Genomic DNA, 12,567 nt, shown 5'->3' on the forward strand with positions numbered 1-12,567 from the left:
ACATTTCTTTTGGTATGGTTTGAAGCGTGACGTAGTTCAGTTTTGTAAGACTTGTCATGTTTGCCAGTATGCTGGGAAGCCGGACCAGGTGATTCCTCCAGCACCTTTAATTCCAGTTCCTGTCATAGGTGAACCTTTTGAGCATGTGATAGTGGATTGTGTGGGTCCTTTACCAAGGCCAAGTCCGATAACCAGTTTTTATTGACGGTTATGTGTACAGCTACCAGATACCCAGAAGCGATTCCACTTCACAAGATTACAGCTCGGGCAGTGGTCAAAGCTTTAACAAAGTTCTTTACCACTTTTGGTTTACTGAGAATCGTCCAGACTGACCAGGGTACAAATTTATTATCTAAATTGTGTGCTCAAGTTTTTAAATCACTTAATATTACACATCGCATATCCAGTGCTTATCACCCGGAGAGTCAGGGGTCATCGGAAAGATTCCATCAAACATTAAAAGCAATGCTTAGGAAGTACTGTATTGAGACAGGGTCTGAGTGGGACGAAGGTGTTCCTTTGCTTTTATTTGCAATTCGTGATACAGTGCAGGAGTCTCTTAAGTTTAGTCCATCGGAGCTGGTGTTTGGCCATGCCGTAAAAGGACCACTGAACGTCCTGAAGGAGAGGATGTTAGGCCTTGAGGACGCTAGAAAAATAAATGTGTTAGATTATGTGAGTAAATTCCATGACCGACTTCAGAAAGCATGCATGTTGGCTCGTGAGTCATTGACTAAAGCTCAGAGTAAGATGAAAATGTGGTATGATAAATCTGCTGTAAATAGATCTTTTGCAGTGGTTTTACTTCCTATTCCTGGATCCGCGTTAACAGCACGGTTTTCAGGTCCTTACGAGATCCTGGAGAAGAGAGGTGTGACAGACTATGTATTGAGTACACCTGACAGAAAGCGTCAGAAACGGGTATGTCATATCAACATGTTAAAAGCTTACCATACCAGGGATGATGTGAGGTCACTTCCCGGAAAAGAAGGGGATTCCATCCGTCCAGTAGGGGTCATGTGTGACACAAGTTCAGTTGCTGAACAGCCAGATAATGTGGGAGGCTTGGAGTCTGATACTCCATTATTTTCTGCCAGATTGACCAATTCTGAAACTTTAGCCAATTTGTCAAATTTTCTAGTACATCTTAACATGGATCAGAGGGAAGATGTTGTTAAGCTTTTTAACAAGTTTTCTTCTATACTGGGTGATGTTCCCACACTTACAAACGTTTTACAGCATGACATCAATGTAGGTGATGCTCGGCCGATTAAACAACACCCTTATAGAGTTAACTCTATTAAAAGAGCTGTAATGAAGAAAGAAGTTCAGTATTTGTTGGAGAAGGGTTTGGCTAGTCCTAGTGTCAGTTCATGGAGTTCGCCATGTCTTTTAGTACAGAAGTCAGATGGTACTGCACGTTTTTGTACCGATTATAGACGCGGTAACAGTACCTGACTGTTTTCCAATGCCAAGAATGGAGGACTGTGTGGACAGTGTTGGTTCTGCCAGATTCGTGAGTAAGTTGGATATGCTTAAAGGATATTGGCAAGTTCCATTAACTCCTAGAGCATCAGAAATTTCAGCTTTTGTAACACCAGACTGTTTCCTGCAATACCAAGTTATGGCGTTTGGCTTGCGAAATGCCGCAGCCACTTTTCAGAGGTTGGTTAATTTAGTTCTTGCTGATGTTCCAAATTGTAATGCTTATCTTGATGACCTAGTGATTTACTCACAGAGTTGGTCTGAGCACGTATCACTTTTAGAGACTGTTTTTAAGCGGTTACAGGAAGCCTCTTTAACATTGAATTTGTCCAAATGTGAAATTGCTAAGGCTACGGTGACGTACCTAGGTAAACAGGTGGGGTATGGTCAGGATTCGCCCGGTGATAGCTAAAATTTTGGCTATAAACGAATTTCCAGTGCCTAAAACCCGACGCGAATTGCGTAGATTTTTGGGTATGGTCGGTTACTACCGATGTTTTTGTCGCAATTTTTCTTCAGTTGCTACCCCATTAACTACTTTACTCAGTCCTTCAGAATTGTTTGTTTGGTCATCTGAATGTCAAATGGCTTTCGACAATATTAAAGTGTTGTTGTGTAGTGAGCCTGTGTTGGCTGCTCCAAATTTTTCATTGGCGTTTAAATTGGAGGTGGACGCAAGTGATGTGTGAGCTGGTGCCGTTCTCCTACAAGAGGACAAGGATGGAATCGATCACCCCATTTGTTACTTCTCGAGAAAGTTTAATAGAAGTCAACGGAATTATTCAACAATAGAGAAGGAAGCTTTGGCTTTGTTGTTGGCAGTCCAACATTTTGAGGTTTATGTCGGTTCTTCTACTTTTCCTGTGATTGTCTATACTGACCACAATTCGTTAACCTTTATTTCACGTATGCGTAATCAGAACCAGAGATTGATGAGGTGGTTCCTGATTTTTCAGGATTACAATCTCGACATCCGGTATAAGAAAGGCACGGAAAACGTCGTGGCAGATGCTCTGTCTTGGATCTGAGAAATGGTGTCTACTGGTTTAGGTTGGTTCTATCAAACATGTGTATATGTTTGTTTTGAAGGATGGGGGTGTTACGTCCTGTATTGTTCTGGGAGGGGTGTTTTCTCCTTTGTCTTTCTCTCTTTTCCCTCTTACCTCATAGGACCTGTGATTGGACCATGCTTCCGTCAGTCATCAATTCTACGTCACTCTTTGAGGACCAATGAGACGTCAGTGGGCGCTTATAAAGACCCGGATGTGACGCGAGTTCGGGAGGGGCGTTTGCTTTTCATTTGGTTGCTCTCCTGCGATTACTTTTGTGTTTGCTCCCTGTTTTGTTGTTGTTTTTCTGAAATTGAGTTATTGTGTGTTTGAGTTTTCTCCTGTGGAACATTACTGTTCATCGTTTATTTAACTGTGTCAATTTAGCTGTGACTCGACTCTCAGTGTTTTCCGAGTTTATTTAAGTCCTGTTTCGACACATAGTGATGGGACCAGTTCAGCATGTCACGTGACTTACATCTTATTACACGCAGGGTTGTCTAAACACACTAGTTTATGAGTGGATGCCAAATTTTGTATTTATGTTTGTCAGTTAGCATAGTTAGTGGCGTTCTACGCTGAAGATGTTATTTTCTTTCATTTCTATGGTTTAGCTTAGTTTTGATCGGTGTTAGTTAGAGTGATTATGTTTTGTTATTTTCTTTTCTTTAGCATCGCTCTTGTCCCTCACTTTGGTTGTCTTTAATTCATTATTTGTACATAATTTGTAAATAGATATTTGTTGGTTTTGGAAGGTATGTTGGGTTATTAGTTTATATTGTTATTATTATTATTTTTGGGAGCTTTGTAATATTGAATGGATTTTTCTACTAAAATGCAGAACTTTAATTCCGGGTTGCTTCTGTCTGTTTTTTTTTAAATGCACACTCCGCACTTCCATAGCAGGGAAAAGTGTTTTAGCTTAATATATTTTAGACGTAAAAACCAGCAACAGTGTGTGAAGACTTACAGAAAACGTTTGACCTCTGTCATTGCCAACAAAGGGTATATAACAAAGTATTGAGATTAAATTTTGTTATTGACCAAATACTTATTTTCCACCATAATTTGCAAATAAATTCTTTAAAAATCCTACAATGTGATTTTCTGGATTTCTTTTTTCTCATTTTGTCTCTCATAGTTGAGGTATACCTATGATGAAAATTACAGGCCTCTCTCATCTTTTTAAGTGGGAGAACTTGCACAATTGGTGGCTGACTAAATACTTTTTTGCCCCACTGTAAATAAAATATCACTGATCTGGCATTTTACACCACTGCAACTAGATGTATATTATTCATGTAATGACCATAGTCTCTATTTCAGAGTTTCTGACAGCCTTCTGTTATGCAGATGTTGGACTTCCTGTGAAAGCACATTGGCATCACTTAAGATAAATATTTTTAGATTATTTAAAAAAAAAGAAAAATGTAAGTATACAATATTAAAAAATAATGCTTCTTGTATTCTGATTGGCTGCTTTTTGTGATAATCTAACTAACTGAAGTTTGCATGTCAAATTGCTAACCACTGCACTTGTTTAACATTTATTAATACAATTTGTATTATATTTTAAAAGGGACCTGACTAATGGATAGGCATGATGCAAGTTCCAGCTTTCCAGTTCACATTAGTAATGTTTAGGTTATCTTGAACTTCAGAAGGGGAAATTGACACTAGACTGGTAGTTACAGGCCATGTTTTGCTGGAGCAGCAATGAGCAGAGATGGGCACAAATACATCAAAACGTATTTAAAATAAAAATACTAAATACTGTGTGGGAAAATGTATTTAAACACATATACAGTATTTTGAAAATACATTTTCAATTGGCCATTGATTGGCCATCCAGTGAAGTAAAACTATTAAGGCCTGTTTACACCAAAAATGATAATTATAAAGATAACTATATTAGTGTATTCTAAGCATACAATGCAATTGTGTCATCTGTCACTTTAAATGCTCAAGCTCTTTAAAGCAGAAATGATTCCGATTGGCTGTCAATGTTTTTTATCATTCATCATTTTTTGTGCTGTTATGGTTATAGTTGTGGTGTGCTATCTGCTATTCACTTAGATTTAGGATGTACTCACACTTGGGGATCTGATCCATGCTTGAGCGTGATGGACCCCCAAAGTCCAGTTCATTTTACAAGTGTGACTGCTCTGTACCGTGTCCAGTGCGGTTCATTTAACCATGCCCTGGCCCGCTTTAAGAAGTGGCTTGGGTGCCTTTAGAATTATTATTATTATTATTACTATTATTATCTTTATTATTAGCATTATAGTTATATTTGTCTTGGGGTACACACACACAGAAAGCTGATTATTACTCATTTATCCATGTTTCTTTATCACTCAGATGTGTCAGTAACTCCTGCCCACTAAAAGCTCCACAGATATATTTGCATATCACGATGATACATAAATGATATAGAAAAAGTTAAATCGATTTGCTCTTTATATCATCGCCGACATATATAATGAACACATTCAACTAGCTAGTTGATAAAACCAAAATAAAACTAACAAGACTGACTAGTGCTAATGCTATGTTCCTCTTGCTTTTTTTTTTTTTTTTACCTGCTAGGACAGGTATGCTTTTTTCCCACAAAAGCAAGATCACCTTGTTTTAATGTTAAAGTCATGCACATAGTAGTGCAATAACCATTTCAAGCATTTTGTATGGATTATACACAGCAAAACAGCATGTATTTGACTGAAAATCCAGAATCATCAACAAGCTAACTATAAAGATAGCACTGTGAATGATGAGATAGTTGTCAACAAACGGGATGCTACATTTTATTCAAAATTAAATATGTTTAATATCTACGATTTTGGCTTTAATAAGATTTTCCCAGGAAACGTGGCGTCCTCCACGATTCCTATTCTTTCCAACAGCAAAGCACTTGAATGCAACATGCTTGTAATCAGGACTACTGAAATTGGAAGTAGGAAATTTTGATAGCACGCGAAGGCAGTATTATTCCTTATTTCCTTACAGGAATCCAGAAAATTTCATTACCCAATTCTAGATGGAGTCATACAGCTGCAGCTCACATGCATGAAAGTGGCATGTCTGAACTAGTTGATACAGGAAATCAATAAAGAGATTGATTGGCAAAAAGTATTTTATATATAATACATATAATATAATTATATATCATATAATACTTTGAAAATACTAATATTAAATGTATTTAAATCCAAAATACATTCAGGGTTTTTTTTTCCAAAGGTATTTAAATACAAAATAGTATTTTGTATTTCGGATACCTATTTTAAATACATGTATTTGAAATACTGCCCATCCCTGGCAATGAGAAACAGTAGACAATATTATGGGACTGAGTATGGTTGTTCCATCTAGGATTCCCAATCACTAGCATTTGTATTCACATGCATCATGACCATGGTCAGGAGAAGGCTATATTCCCCAATGTAACCCGCCCTCCGCATATCAAACTCATGACCCTGGGTCTCGTTGGTGTCAGTGCTGTACCAGCTCAGCTACAGGAACTTCCAGCTTCAGTTATGTTGCAAGGCATCTGGCAATAAATAAGTAATGCCCCTGGTGGCTTGACCTCCCTTGCTCTCTTGAGGTAGATTACTGAATTATACAGGCTTGTTATTGCTTCCATAAAAACCTATGTGGATGCACAGTGAATCTGGGCAGTCAAGCATGGATTGACACAGCTGGACTGTCTTTTACCTGAACACTTGCCCTGTTCGCACTGAACTTTGACCTTGAGTTCTGAACATTCATTCAGTGCTTTCACAATGACGACAACATCCCTCCAGAGGTTCATAACCCTCCCCCAGGACTCATTTCTCTGGTGCCTCTTTTATTATTTTGTTCTAGAAAAGCCTCTCTAAGGCATGTCACCTCTAATCTAACTGTATCTGTAGTCACTCTCTGCGACATTTCATAAATGTCATTTATGATGCAATATTTTCACCCCTAGTCAAGAGTTTTAGACTGGACTAAACAAGGAACTGTTTTCCTGAAAAGAATGCAGATAATCAATATTTAACTTCCAGAAGCCTCTAATGATGGTGTAGTCGACCAATTTAATTGTGTTCCTCTTTTAATTGCTTTGGTAGTTGATTTATTAGGACCCACACTGATAGAATCTACTGAGACTGACTCTAATCTGACAGAAAATGGGAATTAAATTAGATTAGATTAGATTCAACTTTATTGTCATTACACAAGTACAGGTACAGGGCAACGAAATGCAGTTTAGGTCTAACCAGAAGTGCAATAGCAGCAAGTGCAGTATATACAATGGTTGAATAAGTGCAGGACAAGGATATGTACTGAATATATGTATAAATATATATAGAAAGATGGTTATTAATATAAACAGAATTTACAGGTGAATATGTATAGTGAATAAATATACAGAAATTTACAGGTGAATATGTATAGTGAATAAATATACAGATGGCTATTACTATAAGCAGAATTTACAGGTGATATGTACTATCAATATAATATATATACAGATGACTATTACTATAAACAAGGTGTAAAAGTGCAGTGGAAGTGATTGCGTATTACAATTAGACATACGGTGCAAAATGTTAATGTAAGCATTGATAATGTAACAACAGTCGGCAGTGCAAATGAGCATAATCCAATTTAGGTATGGTAGTGCAAGATACAAAAGTAAACAGTTGTTACTGTAATAAAAATTTACATTCAGTAGTGCAAATAAGGCAGATGTGAGGTAGGAGAGAAGAGTTAATAATATATGAGGAAGTGGATCAACGGGGTTAGAGTTCAGTAAAGAGACAGCTCTGGGGAAGAAACTGTTCTTTAATCTGCTGGTCCTGGTCCGGAGGCACCTGAAACGCCTGCCGGAGGGCAGGAGAGAAAACAGTCTGTGGGCTGGGTGAGAGGAGTCCTTAAGGATGCTGTGAGCTCGAAGCAGACAGCGTTTCCTCTGGATATGTTCGATGGCAGGTAGTGGAGTCCCTGTGATGCGCTGGGCAGTTTTCACCACCCGCTGCAGAGCCTTGCACTCCGCAACAGAGCAGCTCCCATACACTGTAAAAAATAAATATTTTTTTACAGTTTTTGCCAATAAATTTTACAGTGTTTTCCCTGTTTTTTTAAATTACAGAAATGTTTTAATAAAATTAAAAAAAAACTGTTTATTGACATGTGTAACGTAATTTAACAGAGAAACTTTGTATAAATGGAATACAGTATATATCTGTTTTTAAACATATTTTCAATGATAATTTTAACGAAACTAACTGTAAAAATAAAGTGATTTTTTTATTAACCTGCTGGCCTCTTTTAACACGTGAAATACTGTAACAACTGTGTTAATTTCTGACACCCCTTAGCTTGTCACAGATGATCAGAGATCTGTTAGCAATAGGGATATCCTAGTTAAAAGTATATCTATCGACTTGTGTTAAGCAGGCCTCTTCTTTTTTTGTTTTAAAACCAGTCTTAAAACCCATCTTTTCTCTTTGGCTTTTGACACCTAAGATGTCGACTTTATTTGCTTGTTTTAATTTGTTACTTTGAATGCTTTTATTGTGTGCGTATTAATTGTACTTATGTTTATTTTTCTGTACAGCACTTTGGACAACACTTTAGTTGTTGTAAAGTGCTTAACAAATAAAGTTGGTATGGTATGGTAAGTTTAGCTGTTTTAAAAAAAGACCGTTGCAATTTAAATAATAAGCTACGAAAACCAATGCAAAAGACAAATCACCAACCTCTGTGTTCAGCAAATCATTTTCACGGCAATAATTATCTAAGCCAATCAGAATTGACACCTCTGCTACGTTGGTGGCACACGCAGAAAGAAGCGCGCGACATGATGAAGAGTGTAGACGGCGGCGCGCTGGTGAACTATTCTGCTGTTTTCGAGGAAGCAACAGTTGTGAGAGGTAACGTCGAAAATATTTACTGACACATTCAAAAATTCAACGCAATACTGACATAGCTAGAGTATACATTAAGATTGACGACCGAAAACAAAACAACTAATGTATGTCAGATGTTACATTAGCTAGGTTGCAGATGCATTTTAGCTTTGTGTTAACATTACCTGAACGCAATTTAACGTTGCATTTTTAAGAACATGATCTTTGTGTTGGCTTGTATTTTTGTGGCCGTGACTGTGTGGCACGTGGCTGGCTAACTAAAAAAGTTAGCTAACTAAAGTTGACCACTGCTAGCAACAGCTTTCAAATATGCTGCGCACGTAAGCGCATTAACTGGCCCAAAACATCGTCAAAATTATTAGAAAAAGATAATTGTTTGGCTTAAAGTGATAAGTCAACGTTGACTTTGGTTTCAAATGGTACACTAACAGCAGTCTCTAGCAAAAGCATCCACGATTCTCAAAAAAAAAAAAATGTCAGCAAATTTAGTGTAATTGATATACAGCTAAAATGACATAAGGAAAATACTGGTAGTGTGGTGCTCGATGGTCACATTGTAAAGGTTTAAGAAACAAACACACTTTATTTCAATTTGTAAAGGCTTAACACTGAGTGACTGTTTCAGAAATGCCTAAATTACTGATTTTTTTGTGACTGAATCTGAGACTCAATTAAATAAAGAAAATCAATGTTGCTGTGTTACAATTTATTGTAATGTAATTTTGCACAAATATTATGCAAACTAATTTTTTTTTATTTTTCAGTTTTTTGATTCAATACCAGGAATTGGAACAATAGCTATCTGGAACTTCTGGAACTGAGATCAGTCAGAAGCCTTCAAGCTCAAACATTAAGTAAGTTTGCAATATGGCAAGTGTTCTAAATGCTTTCACATGTCCTATATGTGGCATTTCTATGGAAACAGTGAAAGGGTATGTAAATCATCAAAAATTACACACAAATGAAGCACATGGTGAATATGCCTGTTGTGTAATTGGGTGCAAATCAAAGTTTACCAAGTATAATTCCTTTAAAAGTCTGTTATGTTGCGCCACCACAAGCGGTCATCCGTGTCACAATGTGAAACCGTACAGGGTCCACTGAAATGTGAAAAGCCACATTGCCAGAAACAATGCATTGATCTAAAAGATATTTTAGATCATTTAAATAAAAAATAAAAGCAGTTTCTAAAATAGCATCATTGTGTGTCGCCGTCACGGCTGGTTAGGACATGGTGTAACATTTCCTTTATGATCTATGGAGATGTTGACACTGGCAGCAGATTTTAAGACTGGTTGTTGGAACGCATCACAGCCATTGTAGGCACCGTTGCTTAATGGGAGATACTTGTTCACCCCAAAATAAAATTGTCATCGTTTACTTGCACTCATGTTGTTCTAAACCTGTATGAATTTCTTCTTTTGAACAGAGATATTTTGAAGAATGTTTGTAACCAAACAGTTGATGGACCCCATTGACTTCTAAAGTATTTTTTTTCCATACTATTGAAGTCAATGGGGTCCATCAACAGTTTGGTTACAAACAAATCTTCAAAGTATCTTTTGTGTTCAACAGAAGAAATAAATGTGTACAGGTTTGTAACAACTTAAAGTTAAGTAAATGATGACAACTTTATTTTGGGGTGAACTATACCTTTAGATATGTCTGTCACCTCTCTAGCTCAAGTTAAATACTTTTTATATGGCTCATCAGAATTGCTGATTATGAAAAATGTTTGTAGCACTATATTCAAGTGTATTTCTGTCTTCACAGATGCCTTTTCCGGATAAATCCAGATAGGGGGACCAAAGTGGAGAAGCAACAATCTAAAAAACAGCAGTCCATAAATCCTACGGTTCTTTCTTTGATTACAAACATTGCAGACTTTGAATGGCGAGAGTAGACATCTCACATGCCAGCTTCTTTCTGTTTCATACATTTCCATTTAGTTTATAGACTATTCTGTAATGTGTAAAGGGTTCATTCTGCTTGTATTTTGTGGCTGACTGTTATCTTGAGTGAGTTGCAGCGTTTTAACCACACGTTTTAAATTGTGTACATTTCAAAGTACAGGGTTAAAAAAAAGCTCACAGTAAAGACCAGAAGTTTTAACCAGTGGGGAGAACCAGTTTCATAAAAAAAAAAAATGTGTGTGTGTATATATATAAAATGCTGCTAAACGATGCTTTGTTAAATGTTGATCACAGGATGTATTTGCAGATAACAAATAAAACAAAATTAAGATTACTGGTGTTTTTTTTATTATTAAAGCAAATCTTAGTTATTTTTGCAGTTTAAACTGCTTAAAGTTGAACTTAAAGTTAAGTAAATGATCACAACTTTATTTTAGGGGGAACTATCCCTTTAGATATGTCTGTCACCTCTCTAGCTCAAGTTAAATACTTTTTATATGGCTCATCAGAATTGCTGATTATGATCTTTTAAACTTTTTTTTTTATCATTCTTTAAATAATTTTTCTGTGTTTGAATATTTTAACAATGTATGTTAACATACATTTTAACAATGTATGTTAAAATGAAAAGATTTCATGGTTTTATAAGGATATTTTTGTGTAGAATAACAGTAATAAACCGTAATTATAGGAAAAGAAATTACCATTTTTTTTACAGTGTTATCTGTACTTAAAACTTTTTTTAAAGACAATTTTCTGTGTTTTAGAGGTGTATGACTGTATTTTAACAATTAATTTATGTTAAAATTAAAAGATTTCATGGTTTTATAAGGATATTTTTGTGTAGAATAACAGTAATAAACCGTAATTATCGGATACGAAATTACCGTTTTTTTACTGTTTTTTTTCCTGATAGTATTTTTCTGTTTTTAACAGACATTTTCTGGCGCCCCTGCTGCCAGAAAATTACCGTTTTTTTACGGGTTTTTTTTTTTACAGTGTACCATACTGTGACACAGTTGGTCAGGATGCTTTCTATTGCGCAGCGATAGAAGTTCACCAGTATAGCAGAGGAGAGCTGATTCTTCCTCAGTGTCCTCAGAAAGAAGAGGCGCTGGTGAGCCTTCTTGACCAGGCTGGAGGTGTTGGTTTTCCACAACATGTCCGCCGAGATGTGGATCCCCAGGAACTTGAAACTGGAGACACGCTCAACAGCCATTCCATTGATGTGGATGGTGTCGTGTGTGCCTCTTGACTCCTTCCTGAAGTCCACGATGAGCTCCTTTGTTTTGGTGGTGTTGAGGAGCAGGTTATTTTCAGTGCACCATGTGGCCAGGTGCTGGATCTCCTCCCTATAGGCAGTCTCATCGTTGTTACTGATGAGGCCAATCACCGTGGTGTCGTCTGCAAACTTGACGATGGAATTAGATCCATACACAGGCTTGCAGTCGGAGATGAAGAGGGAGTAGAGAAACGGGCTTAGCACATGGCAAACTCACTTGAAAATGTTCCAAACCCATGAAACTTTGAACAAGATTCTAATAGTTAATATAAGCTATAACACATTACCTAACATTAAGCAACAATGAGCAAAACATTTACCAATCTTTGTTATGTTTAGTTAACTAATGTTAACAAATGGAACCAAATTGTTTTCAAGCTCTAAATCAGATGAAAAAAAAAAAAAAAAATGCTCTTCAATTCAAGTCTTCTGAATAGTAGCTTTGTATAGGAAATAAGACACAGAACTCCCGTTTTCTTCAGGTTTATTAATAAATGATTCTGCATGCATCTTGCACAGAGCCAGAAATAAACAATTATTCTCTTGATCTTGGAATAATTTCAAATGCCTATTCACAGTTTGAGTTTTCAGGACTGAACATTATGTGCAAATAACATTCAGTCATGAATTTAACATATTGATTGTCTTTGTACCCAACACAGAGCCTTTTTCTAAGGTTCTCTCAAGAACAAGAGAGAAACCGGACCTAATTATGCAGGGTGCCAAGAAGATTGCCAAGATGAATTCTTTAAATTTGCATCGCACTCTCTTCAAAGAACAGCCTGTGTGAGCCAAAGATGATTCTATAACAGCTTGTCAAAGTTCTGTATAAGTTAAGAGTAAATTACCCTTTTACTTCTTGCATTACAATGTGTATTGCATTAATAGCCTGTGTTAATGCAGACGATATTACCATAATGGTTTTA

At 36.6% G+C, this 12,567-nt stretch overlaps 1 long non-coding RNA gene across 1 annotated transcript; it reads left to right on the forward strand.

Annotated features, from left to right (window-relative positions):
* The first annotated feature begins 8,106 nt into the window (after nt 1-8,106).
* On the forward strand, nt 8,107-11,232 carry LOC131526101 (uncharacterized). The gene is made up of 3 exons (XR_009267378.1): nt 8,107-8,449; nt 9,211-9,300; nt 10,220-11,232. It is a non-coding gene; the product is annotated as an uncharacterized LOC131526101 (long non-coding RNA).
* Nucleotides 11,233-12,567: the final 1,335 nt, after the last annotated feature.

This window comes from Onychostoma macrolepis, chromosome 19 (genome assembly GCF_012432095.1).
Source record: "Onychostoma macrolepis isolate SWU-2019 chromosome 19, ASM1243209v1, whole genome shotgun sequence".
Taxonomy (NCBI): Eukaryota; Metazoa; Chordata; class Actinopteri; order Cypriniformes; family Cyprinidae; genus Onychostoma; species Onychostoma macrolepis.